This window comes from Protopterus annectens, chromosome 5.part1 (assembly GCF_019279795.1).
Source record: "Protopterus annectens isolate FY-2018-M chromosome 5.part1, PAN1.0, whole genome shotgun sequence".
In the NCBI taxonomy this organism is placed as follows: domain Eukaryota; kingdom Metazoa; phylum Chordata; order Ceratodontiformes; family Protopteridae; genus Protopterus; species Protopterus annectens.
The window spans coordinates 334,546,767-334,562,612 of record NC_056736.1 but is presented as its reverse complement, the minus strand read 5'-3'; the positions used below and the strand labels follow the sequence as shown (position 1 = coordinate 334,562,612).

The following is a 15,846-nucleotide window of genomic DNA, read 5'->3' as shown; positions in this document are numbered from 1 at the left end:
CTCTGTTTTGAGGAGTGTGAAATTTGCTTTAGAGAAGTTTTTCACTGTGGTTTTCAGGGCAGGGGGTGGAGTCGGGATATGAATATCCAGTGAGATTAGTTTATGGTCTGATCTTACCAGTGAGGGATACACTTCTGGTCTGGAGCATAGAGTCCCCATGTTGGTGATGATCAGGTCCAGTATGTTTTCCCCTCTTGTGGGAGTGGTAACAAGTTGTTCCATAGCATTTGAGTTTATAAATTCTAGGAACCTTTGGGCTAGGGTGTTGGAGCTAGAGTAATGCTCCCAGTCTATGTTTGGGAAGTTGAAGTCACCCAATATAATGGTGTTTGGAGAGACCTTCATATTTTCCAGTGTTCTCAGGAAGGCCGAGTGGGGTTCCTGGGTTTGGGAGGGTGGTCTGTAGCAGGCTATAAACTGGAAGGCAGTTTTACCCACTGTTAGTTGCACATGGATAGTCTCTGATGCTTCGTGCTGTGCCACCAACCTGGAGGCGTGGGTATCTTTGACGAATATTGATACTCCCCCTCCTTTTGTGGTACGGTCCAAGTTTTGGGGCAGAAAAGCATGGTATGAGGTATAACCTGGTAGTGCTGGGGTGCTCTCGGGAGCCTTGAACCAGGTTTCTGTTACTACGCAGATATCGATGTTCTCCATGCTAAGGAGAGTTTCGAGTGCATGCATCTTGAGGTTTAGACTTCTGGCTTCTGGCACTGAGTAGCATTACTCTTAGTTTCTTATCCCTTGTGATACCTATGGAGGTGGGTTTGTCTTTTGAGCCTTGCCTAAAAAAGGCACTATAGGGGTAGCAAGAGCCTTTGCCAATATCCGAAAGCCCAGGGGTGACAGGTGCAAGCCGTCCCTAGCGAAGCATCGTGGCTTGTCGAGCATGTCATCCCAGGCTGACAGGCATTGGATCCCCTTTGAATGACACCAATACTTAAGCCAATTGTTGAAATTGATCATCTTGTCTTCATATTGTGGCATCATTCTTGGTGAGGGTAAGATGCTACTCAAGGTCAGGGTCATACCGGCCTGGGCTACATGCTCAGAGAGCTCCTCTATGTCTCTTCATGCAGTCCAGGGAGGTACATCTCAGGTCATTCACACCAGCATGGGCAATGACGGAGTCATATTTGTACTTGCCTTGGAGTGACCCGAGTGCTTGTGTTATGTGGCGGGTCCTAGCGCCCGACAGGCAGCTCACTGTGACCTTCTTGTTTAGCCTGGTGAGCGGGACGTCAGTGTGCCTGACAATAGTCACCTATTACAAGTGTATCAGGTGTGTTGTTTAGCCTTAAGGGCTGTGACTGTTCGGCACACTGGCTTTGTGAGCTATGTCTTGCACGTGTTTTGTTTTGGGGTAGTGGTTGCTTGGGTGTCTGCTTTGGAGGTCTCTGCTGCTTAGGCAGATTTTTATTTAGAGCCTCTGAGTATGTTTTTGTGTGTTTATGTGTTTGGTTTGCGGTCGTGGTAGGTCTATGTGGGACTGGAATTGTAGTGAGTGTGGTTTCCTTCTCCTTCTGACTGGTTTCGCCAGTATTGAGTTGAGAGAGCTTAGCTCTAGTATGGCTATATGGTTGCATCTCTCACATGTGTTGGAATTTGTTGGGAGGAGGAGAGGGTTGTCTGTGTACATGAGGCAGTTGTAACAGTGCCTCAAGATTCCCAGATTCACCAGCTGGACTGGAGAGGAGATTGACAACTGACCTTTGGACATGCTATAATAGTATTGGGAATTCCTTTATAATTGAAAAAAAAGGACCAAAGGGGAACGAGGTACTCAAGGGGAGTTTGAGGGTGTAGTGCTTTTAATATTTTAGTGCTGACTTATATAATTGCTTTAGTGAGCACGCGTCAGGTAACTTAAATGCAATGTGTTACAGGTAACCTAAATGCAAAAACGACAAACAGTAACTTTCTTTCAAGTGAAACAAGGAAATAAGTACAGTAAGCAATGCAGATATCACTAGGGATCCACAGAAGCGCTGAAAAGCCGCGTTTTAGGAGGAATTAGCGTTTCAGGGAAACAACAAGCAAACAAACAAGCAGCATACAAATAAAGCTAGATTCAGCAGGCCTGGATCTAGTCTATGCTACAGCAAACAAGGTGTACCAATTTTAGTAAGAAGCAATTCAAATATGCAGGCACTATAAGCCTTTAACCAGAAATTCCCAGCTCAGAAGGGCAGAGTCCAGCCTCTCCTCCCACAAGAGTGCAGACCATGAACCCTTTTAATGTAAAATAACTGGCCAGAAGCCCAAGTGCTTAAACCAGAATTAATACACTTTTAGAATAATAGACACTGAGCCCTCAATCAGCAGTTCACAACTTAGAAGGATGTAAGCTACCTGTCCTGCCACAAACCTTCCTAATGTAAAACTGGTCTAAAGCCCAAGCGCTTAAACTAAAAGGCTTAGAATGAGTTACACCAAGCAGTCAAATACAATTGAGTACTTTTAAGATGACGCAAAAGCAAAATAAAGTAGGAAGAAACACAAATACAGTAAAAGCAGATTTTTTTTTTTTTTTTTTTTTTTTTTTTTGAGTGAGCAAATGAGATGGGCCCAGGAGTTACAGGACAGAGACAAGTGCAAATGCAGGCCTTCAAATCAGAAAGTTGAGAGAGATGGAAGACCGCCCAAATGGCCAATAACTACAAATTCTGGGCCAGAACCACTCCTTATGTGGTAGACAGGTTACCTAGTGCTTACCACTCCCACTGATAAGCTAAAAGGCTTCCGTCCAACACAGAAAGGCTTGGGGGCTCAGAAGCTTACAAACAGTCCTGGATACAGCAAATCTGTATCTGGAACACTAATTACAGGAAAGGTAGGAAACAGACTTTCATTTTTTTTTTTTCAGAAAATTAGCAAAAACAGTAGTAAAAACAATTCGCATGCAGTGCAAGCTGGCACACTTAAGTATGTAGCAATATTAGTCAACACACAGTTTGAAAAAATGTAATTAAATTAAAAAGGACCAAAAGCAAGTGCAGAAAGGGTTTATTAAGTAGAATGCTGTAACGAGATGGGACTGGGGGAGTGTCCTAGATCAAATCTACAGTGGGGCGGGCACTGCAAAAGCCACCAAATTTAAACTACTACCAGAACGGGGGGGGGGGGGGGGAGTTTCAACAGAGATGTGAGGAATCAGAGTGCAAATTATAAAACCCAAAAAATATATACTGATCTCTGTATATTTGCAGAACACTAAGACAACAGATATCTAAGCAACAATTTAGCTCTATAATACAGAAAAATATATTCAGCTCTATATATTTGCAGATGAATATTCTTGTAAGGCTGTTCCACTTTATATATATATATATATATATACTGTCCTTGAGGGTGAACTAATTGCAACTAAAGAAGGGTGGAAGTTTGAAATTGTTTTATGACTGAATAAACTGCAAAAGATCTTAGCACAGCTCTGTATTATTGACACACAGGTGCTGCATTCAGGTTTAGTTTCTAGTAAAGGGGTAGTATGTGAACCAGAAGTCAGATGACCAGGTTTGTGTCATGTCATTCTGTAATCAAAGACTAAAATAATGTTTTATTGCCAAATGAGAAGTCTCAGAGCAGTCTGTTTTTGAAACCTGACAAAGAGGGATCCCTCACCTACTTCATCTTGCCTTGGTTTATTAAGTAACCAAGGAATAGTAATTCTGTAGATCAGTCAGGAAAATATAGTGAGATCAGTTAAGTACTGTTTGTATCTGTGTGAATGTATCCATCTGTGTTATTTTTAATATATCCTGTTGACAAACTCTGGAGTTTATTGTAACTAGATATTCAGCATCTTCATGTGTGTTTATAATTATTATTATTAAATATATATAAACTTTTCTTTGTGGCTGGTCTTTTAGAGAACATGTTAATCTTTGAGAATACTTGTATTTATTTTGTAACAATGTGGCTGCTTCTGAAAGCCTTGCTGCACTGGTCAACACTACCATTTGCAGGAGTATTAAATTTCACGCAGTGTAACTGGGTACCTTGGTAAAAGCCTTAGAGTAACTGGCATTGGAGTGTCCTGATGACAGTATCTACCTTACAGTCAGGGCAGAGGGGCATAGCTAGTAAATATGTGCCAGCCTTTCCAAACGGTGTGAGTGTGACTGAGTGCGTGAGTGAGTGAGAGAGAGTATGAGAATCAAATCTGTGCGTGTGTGTGTGTGTGTGTGTGTGTGTGTGTGTGTGTGTGTGTGTGTGCTACCTGCAGCAGGGACACAGAGCACTGGTTTCACAAAGAGGGTGGTGGAGGACTTTACTTGGGACACTCGGCTGTGGACGCAACTCTACAGCTGTGCCAGTGGTGAGTCTTATTGGGGGCCTGGAAAGACAGGGGGAAACCTAGCCCCCAGACCGAGTGTGTTCTCTGTGTGCTCTTAAGGGAAACTGTGCTTGGTGGAGAGACCTGCACCTGAAAACACTGGGTCTATCTACTTCTGTTCCAACCAAACTTCCCTCTTCAGTGTCAGAGGTAAGGGTTCAGGCTCCCTGATTACTGGCCCAGAGGTGAGGCATCACACTATCAGAAAGGGGCATTCAAAAAAAAAAAAAGTGACATTTTGAAGCTCTCTGGAAATTGCAGAGTTGCATCCAGGTGTGTCGACTTGTACCAGTGCCAATGCCTGCCATTCTAGATGTGCTATCTAATGCACTGGATAAGAGATGCATGGACACATTTGAGATAGACCGCAAGGTCACAAACTGGGAACTGACCATTTTACGGAGCTCTGCAATCCTTGAGATAGACTTGTAAAATTCCTTGATTACGTCCCTCTGAAATCACATCAGATGTGCTAGACAGCAACTTTAGTCTTGCTTGCATTGAACGGAGTGCAAATTCTCTTCCCAAATTCTTCCAAAGCCCACCTGAGACTCCTTGTTCAGGGAGGGGGTTTGGACAAAAGAGAATTCCTTGCTTCTTCTTGGCCACTGCCAACACATGGAATCCACTGCAGGCCTCTTGCTCTAGTAAAGTCTGTCCCATGGGGAAAATAAAATTTTGAAAGGCTTGCATGGTACAAGCTCCTGCACGTCCACCTTCTCCCATGTCCTCTAAGGAGACCACCCAGGAAGTAAATGGACAGACTCTAAAGGCTTTGAGAAATACTAATTCATCTTGGAAGAAAGATCAGTAGACCAATCCCCTTTGTATAAGTAATTCCTGGATGCCCTCCAAAGAGTGGCCTTCCAGTGAGGAAATTCAAAATTACTCCCTTTCATCAAAAATCAGCATCTTCCATCACAGACAGAGAACTTGATTCCAGACTTGTCGAGGCCCACTGAAGCTGGCTGTAACTGATGAACAGGATAATGTGAGGTAGAACCGCAGACACCAGAGGGAACTGGGATGCAGCTGACTGAGGTGTGACACCTCTTCTCTGAATAGACAGAGAACCCTTCCAAATGCCTTAAAGGCAGACACTGTGGCTGGTCCCAAAGGGGTCTTCTTAGGATACCAGATCCTTAGAGACCTTTAAGATGCAGTTCGACTATGTTCAGAAGTCAACATTAGGGTTGAACTCTCTAAAGCCACTGTACTGAGGGGAAGGAATGGATTCAAAATTCTGAGTCTGTCTTGACCCCCTGTGCACCGACTCCGAGACCACCCCAACTGAGATCTGATGCAGAGTCAAACAAGTAAGAGACTGTCACGGATTATGACCATGCTACCAGCTCCAAAGTCATCCTGTGGTATATGCTTAGTTCCAGAACCACCAGAACCAAAGATTGGATCAGGAATGGAGAAAAAAATTCAAGCAGCTGCAAGGGCTAGTCCTGGCACTCTTAGTGTGGGATGGGTGGGAAGAACCCCCCCCCCATCTGAAATCAGAACCCTCAGGAACTTCTGCATCATCCTCTCCTCACCCCAAGATAAGCTCCTTGACAAATGTACAGCCTTAAGTGACGAGGCCATCTAAAGTGACCTGGAGGACATGTGGAAAGAAAGGCCTCTCTGACTAAGACTGAAGAACACAGCAAAAGGGTGGTTGGCTTCAGGGAGAACCTTGGCTCCACCAACAAGGGAGAAGTAGGTTAGGGTGAACTTTCAGGCAAGGTGCAAGGACCGTTACAATCCACCCTGAACCAATCACATTCTCCAGGTTTTTATCAAGAACTCCCAACTCTTGTTTCTAAGCCATGACCTTGCTGGAAACAGTGCAATCGCCAACCCCTCCAGTGGTTTTGGATCATGCCACAGCTATATTCAGAACCAGTTCCTCCACAGCTTTGCAGCTTTTAAATGTTGTAAAGAACAGAATGTTATACCTACAGCAGTGAGAGTTTGCACCTCCCTCCTACTTTACATTTAAGGTGCTGGGTACTTCAGATCAAAGCAGGAAGTGCTCCCCCTGAAGACGGTATTCAGAAAACAAACCCAACTTGTTGAGGACACCAGGATAAGTAAAGACAAAAGTTCTGCTGTTTGGCATTGTAATTCACTGTAAATCAAGCACACCATGAGACTGCCTACTAAAAAGAAGTTATGTACTTACCATAACATTCCATGTTTGTAGTCCATCTTGCCTACATTCTTGATGGATGGGTTCGGAGCAGATATTCGGCTCTGACTTGGCCAATACTAAAGCTTGACAGCTTTTACTGGCTCGAGGCTAACCCCTATCCCATGGTGCCTCACGGCACTTCCCCAGATCTTGTTTGCAAGAAAGCAATAAGTACCCATCAGTTATGAAATATCAGAGCTGTATATATACAGACAAAAAATGTTGTAAAATAATCCATGCCAGGTGGACAACAATTGAAAACCAGGTCAGACAGCAGCAGTATAGTCCACCTGATCCTCCAGAAACCGGAAGGGGGTTGGAGGGAGGGACGCAAGAATGTAGGCAAGATGGACTACAAACATGGAACATTATGGTAAGTACGTAACTTCTTTATGTTATGTAGTCCTATCACGCAATAATTCTTGCTGGATGGGACAGCATCCCTAGCACCTATATCCTGGGTGGCTCAAGCGAAGAGACTCTTCAGCACAGTGGACCCAAAGGAAAATCTGTCCCGGGAGGCCAAAACCAATTTGTAATGAGTGACAGAAGTATGTGGTCTTGCCCAAGTAGTTGCTGCGCAAATAGTATCAATTGGGAGCCTAAACCTAAAGGCACATGAAGTAGATACAGCTATAATAAAATGGCCTTTGACTTTGATGGGCAATCGTTTGCCAGCAGTTTGATAAGCAAAGGAAATGCAATCCGAAATCCATTTTGAAAGAGTAACCTTGAAAACAGGCAAACACTTATTCTTGTCAGAAAAGGAAACTAATTGATCTGATTCTCAATTCTTTAGTCCTGTGTAAATAAAAATCTGAGAATCCTGTGAACGTCTAACTGGTGTTGTCTATACTCAGATTTATTAGAGTGGTTTGAAAAAAAAAAAAAAAAACAGATAGCTCAATAGTAGTGTTCAGATTGTGCTCTGAGGATACCTTGGGGAAAAAAGGGTTTGTCCTGAGTGAGACTCTATCCTTGTGAAAAATAAGGAAAGGAGGTTGAATAGTAAGAGCTTGCAGTTCTGAGACTCTCCTAGCAGATGTTATGGCTACTAAGAATAGTGTTTTCTACGACAACAATTTCAGGTCTGATGAAGAGGAAGGCTCAAAGTGTGCAGACATTAAGGATGAGAGGACTAAGTTTAAGTCCCAGGGTTCCAATGGCTGTTTGATTGGAGGCCTGAGAAGAACTCATTTTAAGGTTTTGCACAAGGAGTGTGACGTGACTGGATTTCCCATGAAATGGAAACTGGAAAGGTCAGCTAACTGAACTCTGACTGTAGCGGCTGCAGCTCCTTCATGAAAAACTGATGCTAAGGATATGATAGGATAGATTCTATAGGAGCCATATAAGATCTAAGCCTTGGTTCGTAGCCCAAATAGAAAACATTTTCCATTTGCTGGAGTATAGTTTCTGAGTGGAAGGTTTATGGGATGAGATTAGAATGTGTTTGACAGAAGGATATAGGGGAATGCACCTGGCTATTCATGGAACTGGAGCAGCCATGCTATCAATTTGAGGGTGTGGATGGTGGGATGGAACTGTCCCAACTGATGAATCAGGAGGTCCGGAGATGGGTCCAGAATCCATGGTTCCTCCAAAAGGTAGGGCCACAGGAAGGGAAACCATACTTGTCGAGGCCAGTAAGGAGCAATGAGGATCAGGGAACTTCTCAACTGTTTTGCTTACTGTATTACCTTTGGGATAAGAGGAAAAGGTGGAAAGGCATAAAGAAGTCCCGGGGGGGGGCAATTGTGGACTAGTGCATCTCTGGATGACATCCCCGGATGGGGAAGGAGGGCAAAGCAGCTGCTCCATTTGGTGTTCAGGTGAGTGGCGAATAGGTCACAGCAAGGCTGGCCCCATGTGTGAAATATCCCTTTCGCAACTTCTGGATTCAGGAACCAATCATGAGGCATCAGAATTGCTTGGCCGAGCTTGTCTGCTATTGCGCTGCATTTCCCCAGGATGTGTGTTGCTACCAGGAAGTGTTGTGTGCCCATCGCCCATTTCCAAACTCTTAAGGCCTCTCGGCAAAGTGGGTAAGATTTGGTTCCCCCTCGCTTGTTTACGTACCACACGACAGACATGTTGTCTGACCGAATTGCAATTGTCCTGGTGGGAAGGGAACTGTGAAGTGCTTGCAACACATACAGCACCGCACTCATTTCCAGAACATTGATGTGCAAGTGGTTCTCGTGGTCTTGCCAAGTCCCTTGGACTGTCATTCCCAGATATTGCCCCCCCCATCTGAGAAGAGTCTGTGGTCAAAAATGCTTTCTATTGGGGAGGAGGAATTGGACAACCTAGGAGAACTTGTTCTGTGTGCAATCACCATGTTAGATCCTTCTTGCAGGTGTTTGTTATAAAAATCTGATGAGACAATGGAAGGTCTTGCATCAACCATTGGGTGAACAGCAGCCACTGAAGTATCCTCATGTGTAGACGGGCTAGAGGAACTAAAAGGACATAGGAAGCCATAGTCCCTAGGACTTGGAAGGACTACCCTGGCCTGAACTTTTTGTTCGTTTAGCAAGGATCTGACTTGACTGCATAGAGACTCTACTCTTTCTGATGTTAAGTCTTGCTGACATGGTGGTTGTGTTTATTTCTGAGCCTAAGAATACAATGTGCTGCGAAGGAGATAAGGCTGACTTTTTTAGGTTGACTGTGATGCCTAGACTGGTGCACAAGGATAGTCTTGCCCCTGGTTCTGGTAAGTTGATGCTTGGCCCTGCCACACACATCCATTTCTCTAGATTCCCAGTCCTCATCTCCTAGCACATAATTCTTCTACTTGCAAGAAATTCATTTAGATCAGTAACCTGGAATCCATGCTCTCTCGTGCCACAATCAGTACTCCCGACAAAGAGGAGATTGCCAACACAAACACACCACCCACATCACATAGCCAAGCACAACACACACACACACACACACACACACACACACACACACACACACACACACACACACACACACACACACACACTATGCAGGGGTCCTCAATAAATAAAAACTTTCCTAAACAGAGACCCCCAAAACACACTCACAAACATTCCACACACAACACCAAACACATAACACACAGTAGACAGCACACCAGTGTCTCACAAATACAACCCATTAGGCATAACAATAAACCAACGCAGCCCGTAAGGCATAACAAACCAAACATACTAGTCATTGGCAACTCAATAGTGAGACACGCTGATGTCCCCCTCACCAGGCAAGACAGGGAGAAGGTCATGGCAGTTGTCTGTCACGTGCCAGAATCCACCACATTACACATGCACTTAAATCTCTCCACAACAGGTACAAGCATAACTCTGTCATTGTCCATGTTTGTGTGAATGACTCGAGACGTACCTCCCTGGACTACATGAAGAGAGATATGACTGAGTTCTCAGACAGTGTGCCAGGTAAGTATGACCCTAGCCCTAAGGAGCACTCTTCCTTCAAGAACGATATCACAATGCAACAACAAAAAAAAAATTGACTTCAACCAGTGGCTTAGTTTCTGGTGTCTTTCCAAGAGGATCCAGTATCTGTCGGTCAAGGATGACATGGTTGACGGAACTCGATGCTTTGTCAGAGATGCCCCCACCTTTCACCCCTGGGGGTTCCGGATCCTGGCCAAGGCTCTTGCCTCCTCCACTGTGCCTATTTAGGTCATGTCCCCAAGACAAATCTTCCAACCTAAAAGATAGTCAAAAAGCAAATAAAATGTCATGCTGCTTAACACTAGGAGCCTTAACCTGAAAATGCACTCACTGGAGGATCTCCTCACAGTGGAAGATGCCGATGTCTGTGCAGTCACAGAAAATTGGTTCAGGGCTGTGGAGAGCACCCCATGCCTTACCAGGCTATACCTCATTCCACACTTTGACCCCAAAATGAGGTCATAAAGACTAAGGGTGGTGGAGTCATTATCTTCATTGAGGACAAGCACACCTCCAGACTGGCTTGCCAGCATGATGCACTGGAATTACTCCAGGTGCAACTGACAGCTGACAAGACACCCATCCAAGTTATAGCCAGCTACAGACCCCCCCCCCCATGACTCAGGACACCCACTCCTACCTGAACCTACTTGACTCCATCAAGGTACCCCCCCCAACACCCTGACCCTTGGTGACAAACTACCCCCCCATAGACTGGGTGAACTATTCCTGCACTAATGCACTCACCCAACAATTCCTTGAGTTCAGAAATACTAATGCACTAGACCAGCTTGTCTCATCCCCCACAAGGGGAGATAACATTCTGGACTTGGTTCTCGCCAACATGGGTGACCGCTGCACCACTCCCACAGTATGTTCTTCCCTAGTGAGATCAGATCGGTCCATCTCATTCAAAGTTTCTATCCCACCCAACCCTCCCCAGCCATAACCAGGCTAAAAAATTTCTCAGAAGATGACTACAACCTCCTAAGGGAGGGCATCAGTAGCTTAACACCCCCCCCAGACAATGCAGACAACTATGCTAAAACAGTATGTCAATGCAGTATACAAGCACCTGTACAAGTGCATGGACTCAGCCATACCCAACAGAACTAAAGCCTGCTCCTCAAGGAAACACGAACCTGTCTGGTGGACATCTTCTATCAACAGGCTTTACAACAAAAGTTAGAAACTATTGCCCAAGGGTAAAAAGGAACAAATTCCAAATTGGAATAATTCCCTCCTCAGCCTCAACAAGCAAATTAGATCACTAGTAAAAACATCCAAAGCCAATTATGACTTGAAACTAGCCTCCAAAACAAAAGGAAACTGCAAAGCCTTCAACTAGGTCAGGAACCTCCTTGGCAAAGCCCAGGTTTGTTCCGTATTAGTACTTAACTGTACCACTTACACGGATTCTGTTGACTTAGGTTCTCTGCAAACTTGACTCCCCCCCCCAGGCCCATTTGACATCCCTGGTATTTGTCCCACACCCAACATCTCTGTAGATCAAGTGTTAAAGCCCTCTCCAAGGCAAAGAACACCGCTTCCATGGGACCGGATTGTATCCCAGGCTGTATTCTGCACCATCTCCAGCAAGAACTAGCCTTGCCATTGAGCACTCTATTCAACCACAGCCTAATTACAGGCTTCATTCCAGCAGATTGGAGAACTGCCATAGTCATTCCCTTGCACAAAAAAGTGGTGCCACTAGTAACCCAGGAAACTATCGCCCCATTAGCTTGACAACTCTGATCTGTAAAGCCATGAAGCATATTATTATGCATCTCAAACAAGGAAAGGCAATCTCCAAGCACTTGACCCCACCCAATTCAGATTCATCAGGGGCAAAGCTTGCTTGGTGAACGTGGCGGACATCTTTGAGACAGTCACCAAAGCCCTGGAAGAGGGAACGTCAGTACATACAACTTACCTTGACTTGGCCAAGGCCTTTGACACAATCCCCCCCACTCTGGCATCATCGAAAAGCTAACTCAACTTGGCATAAATCCCCATCTCGTCAGGTGGGTGGCCGACTGGCTAACCAATGTCATACTGGGTGCCACCACCTCCAACACCAGACTTGTCACTAATGGTGTTCCCCAGGATCTGTCCTGGGACTCCTATTTGGCATCTACTTCTCAGAGGTCCAGGTAAAGACAAAGGGCCTGTGGCTGACAAGTTTGTGGATGATTGTAGGTTGGGTGCCGTCACCGACTCCCCAGATGTTGTTAACATACTACAAGAGGGTTCCACAGCAACAAAATGACTGATGCCAAAGTCATGGCCTTAAGTTAAATGCAAAAATATGTATATTTGTACCATTCTGCAAAAACACTGCCCCTACTAATTAGCACACAACTTGGGGTAAGAGACCTGGGTACTCAGGTTAACAATCTCATTTGACCATCATGAAAAGTACAGTTTTGTACCTACCATAAATGTAGATGTTAGAGTGTATACTCTGCTGCAGTCATCACACTAAGGTTATCCTGTCGTCAGGTGGTCCTGCAGTCGGCCTGAATTCCAAAGTCTTGGTCCGGCATCGGTTGCTGTCGCTTCTTCCCTGACGTCAGTGCGCCAGGGGTATACAAGAGGCATCAGACGCCATTTTCTTCAGGTTTTTCTTGCCCCAGATGTCAGGTGCCCCCCCAAAAGATGGTCAGAAGATAGTACCAATAATAAAAGATTAGCACAAACAAAACATCCCTCCAGCTATAAGCAAATACACCACGAAGGGTGTATCAGATTTTAAGGTATTGAAAAGGTTTTAGTTAAGTCAGAGGGGATGGAGGGAGGGTAACCTGGACTGCAGCAGGGTATACACTCGAACATCTACATTTATGGTAGGTACAAAACTGTACTATGTTCATCGTGTTACCCTGCTGCAGTCATCACACTTGGGTTGAATCCCAAAGCTAAGGATGGGAGGAGGAGTCAAACAGGGTTAGAGGAGGCTAGCAGGCCCTGCAAAACTCTAGTCTTAGAGTAAAGTGGTAAGCGATAGTGTTTGGTGAAGGTGTGTACTGAACTCAAAGTTGCAGCTTCCAGAATATCCTTGGTTGGCACCCCCGAGGAAGGCTGTAGATGTAGCTGTTGCCCTGGTGGAGTAGGGCTTTATGCTAGCAGGAACTGGTTTTCCATGATGGGTGTAGCAAAAACATATGCAATGTCCTATCCATTTGGAAATGGATAGCCTTTCCTTGTGATGCTGTAGCATAGGATACAAAAAGTTGGTCAGATTTTCTGAAAGCCTTAGTTTTATCCAAGTAGTAACGTAGTTGCCTGTGAATGTCCAAGGAATGCAGGAGTCTTTCTCCTTTGTTCTGTGGATTTGGAAAGAAGGTGGGTAAGTGGATGGTTTGATTTAGAGCCACACTGGATACCACCTTTGGCATAAAGGAGGGGTTAGTTCGTAGAGAAACTCTGTCTTGATGAAAAATGTGGAAAGGCTCTACTGCCATTAGTGCCTGTAGCTCTGAGACTCTTCTGGCTGAAGTAATTGCTAGCGGCAGGGCAGTCTTCCATGATATAAACTAAGTCAGCTGAGAAAGCTGGCTCAAAAGGTGGCAGCGTAAGTTTTTCCAGAACAAAATTTAGGTCCCAAGTTGGTGTTGGCGCTCTCTTGGGAGACCTAATGTTTTTTGCCCCTCTGAGATACTGCCTTAGAAGTGGATGTGAAAATAAGGGAGGATCCTTGTTGTAGTGAGCTGAAATAGCTGAGGCGTGGATTTTAATAGATGAAAAAGAAAGTCCTTTGTGTAACATTTCAGTTAAATATTGTAGAATCTGAGGCATGTCCGGCTGAAGGGTATTTTGGCCTTTAGTTTGGTTCCAGGCATAAAATCTTTTCCATTTGTCTGAGTAGGCTTTACTGGTGCTGGGCCTCCTGGCCTCCAGAATGACATCCATAACAGCTTGTGAAAGAGGGGCTGGCTGGTTGCTTAGGTGATGTGCCATGCAGCCAAATTTAAGGTTTTGAGCTGGCTGTGTAGAATCTGACTGTCTTGCTGTGCGAGTAGATGAGGAATTTGTGGTAAAATCCATGGTGGGCCCTGGGCCATGTTCCTTAGTAGTAGGTACCAGTGCTGGCGTGGCCAGTCCGGGGCAATAAGTATAATTCGAGGTCTCTCCATCCTGACTTTCAGCAGCACCTTTGTGAGAAGGGGCAATGGAGGAAAGGCATATACTGTCAGCATTTTCCAACTGAATGAGAGTGCGTCCACTTTCCAAGCTTGATGGTGAAGTGTCCTTGTGCAAAATTTTGAAAGCTGATGGTTTTGGGGGTTGGCAAACAGGTCTATGTCTGGGCGCCCCCATTTTTGAGTTATCACTGCAAACACTTGTGAATCCAGTTTCCATTCATGGGGATCCATGATGTTTCTGCTTAGGTCGTCTGCCAATGTGTTCTTTTTTCCTGGCAGGAATTGAGCTTGTAATTGAACTTGGTAAGCCAGTGCTGTGTTCCACAAGGTCATTGCTTGCCTGCATAGAGGGTAGGAGTGTGTACCCTCTTGTTTATGTACCACATTACTGTGGTGTTGTCTGTCCTTATTATAAGCTGTCCTGGATGTAAGAGGTCCTTGCTAGCTTTCATTTCTTTTTGATTGATGTGCAGATTCCTTTGATCTGCAGTCCATATGCCTTGAATGCACCGTCTTACCATGTGTGCCCCCCAGGCATACTCCGATGCATCTGTTGTCATAGTTTGCCTGGCTGGGGGTAAGGAGAAAGGCTTATCCTTGTTGAGTTTACATGCCTGTGACCACCATAGAAACTCCTGTTGATGGCAGGGAATGAGAGGTATCATCGTTTCCAAGCTGTGTCTGTGTTGAGTCCATACGCTTTTCAGGTACCATTGTAATTTCCTCATATGCAGTTTTGCAAATGGTATTAGTAGTATGCATGATGCCATGAAGCCCAAGGCCTGCAGAATTTTTCTTGCAGGGAGTTGGGTCTTTGTTGCCATTATTTTGAAGTATTGAATTAGTTGTAGCTGTTTTGTCTGGCGTCAGATAAGCCATCTGGGCCGTTGTATTCAAGCTGGCACCCAGGAATGTCACATTTCATTTACTGTGTACCCTAGGCAACTTAGAAGGTGTTTTACAAAAGTTAGATGTTGTAAGAGAATGTCCTTGCTTTCTGCTTGGATGAGGCAGTCGTCCAGGTATGGGTATATTTTAATTCCTCTTTGTCTGCAGTATGCAATTACTGGTGCCAGGCATTTTGTGAAGACCCTGGGTGCAGTAGATAAGCCAAAGGGCAGTGCAGAGAATTGGTAATGGGTTGAACCTGCAATGAAACTGAGGTATCTTCTGCAATTTTGTCTGAGAGGAACATGCAGATATGCCTCCTTGAGGTCCAACGTTACTAGCCAAGCTTTCTTGCCCAACATGGGAAGCTGCTGCTGTAGTGTTAGCGTCTTGAATTTGGGCACTTGCAAGAAGGTGTTTAGAACTGAAAGGTCCAGAATGGGTCTCCAAGCATTGTCCTTTCTGGGGACTAGAAAGAGCCTTGAGTAAAATCCTTGGCTTTGCTCCTGTGTAGGTACCAGTTGAATGGCTCTCATGTCCATGAGAGCAGTACTTTGTTTTTGTGCCTCTGCCCATTGATTTTGTGGCAAGTTTGGCATTCCTTTTATCCTTGGCAAGGTGTGGAAATGGAATCTGTATCCTTGTGAGATAATGTCTAGGACCCATTTGTCCTTTGTGACGATGCGCCAGTTGTCTATAAAAAATGTTAATTTTCCTCCCAAGTGAGTTGCCAAGAGATTTTTGCTTGGCAGTTAGAGTTGTGTTTGTCTTCTAGTAGTTTGGAACCTGTCTTCTCCTCCCTTCTGTGTTGCAGTGCCCCATTGGCGAGGTTTGTAAGGGATTTGT

At 44.9% G+C, this 15,846-nt stretch overlaps 1 protein-coding gene across 1 annotated transcript in view; it reads right to left on the bottom strand.

Moving 5' to 3' along the window:
* The window catches only part of LAMTOR1 (late endosomal/lysosomal adaptor, MAPK and MTOR activator 1), a gene marked incomplete in the record, with an annotated part of 457,624 nt that overhangs the window by 357,410 nt on the left and 84,368 nt on the right, over positions 1-15,846 (bottom strand).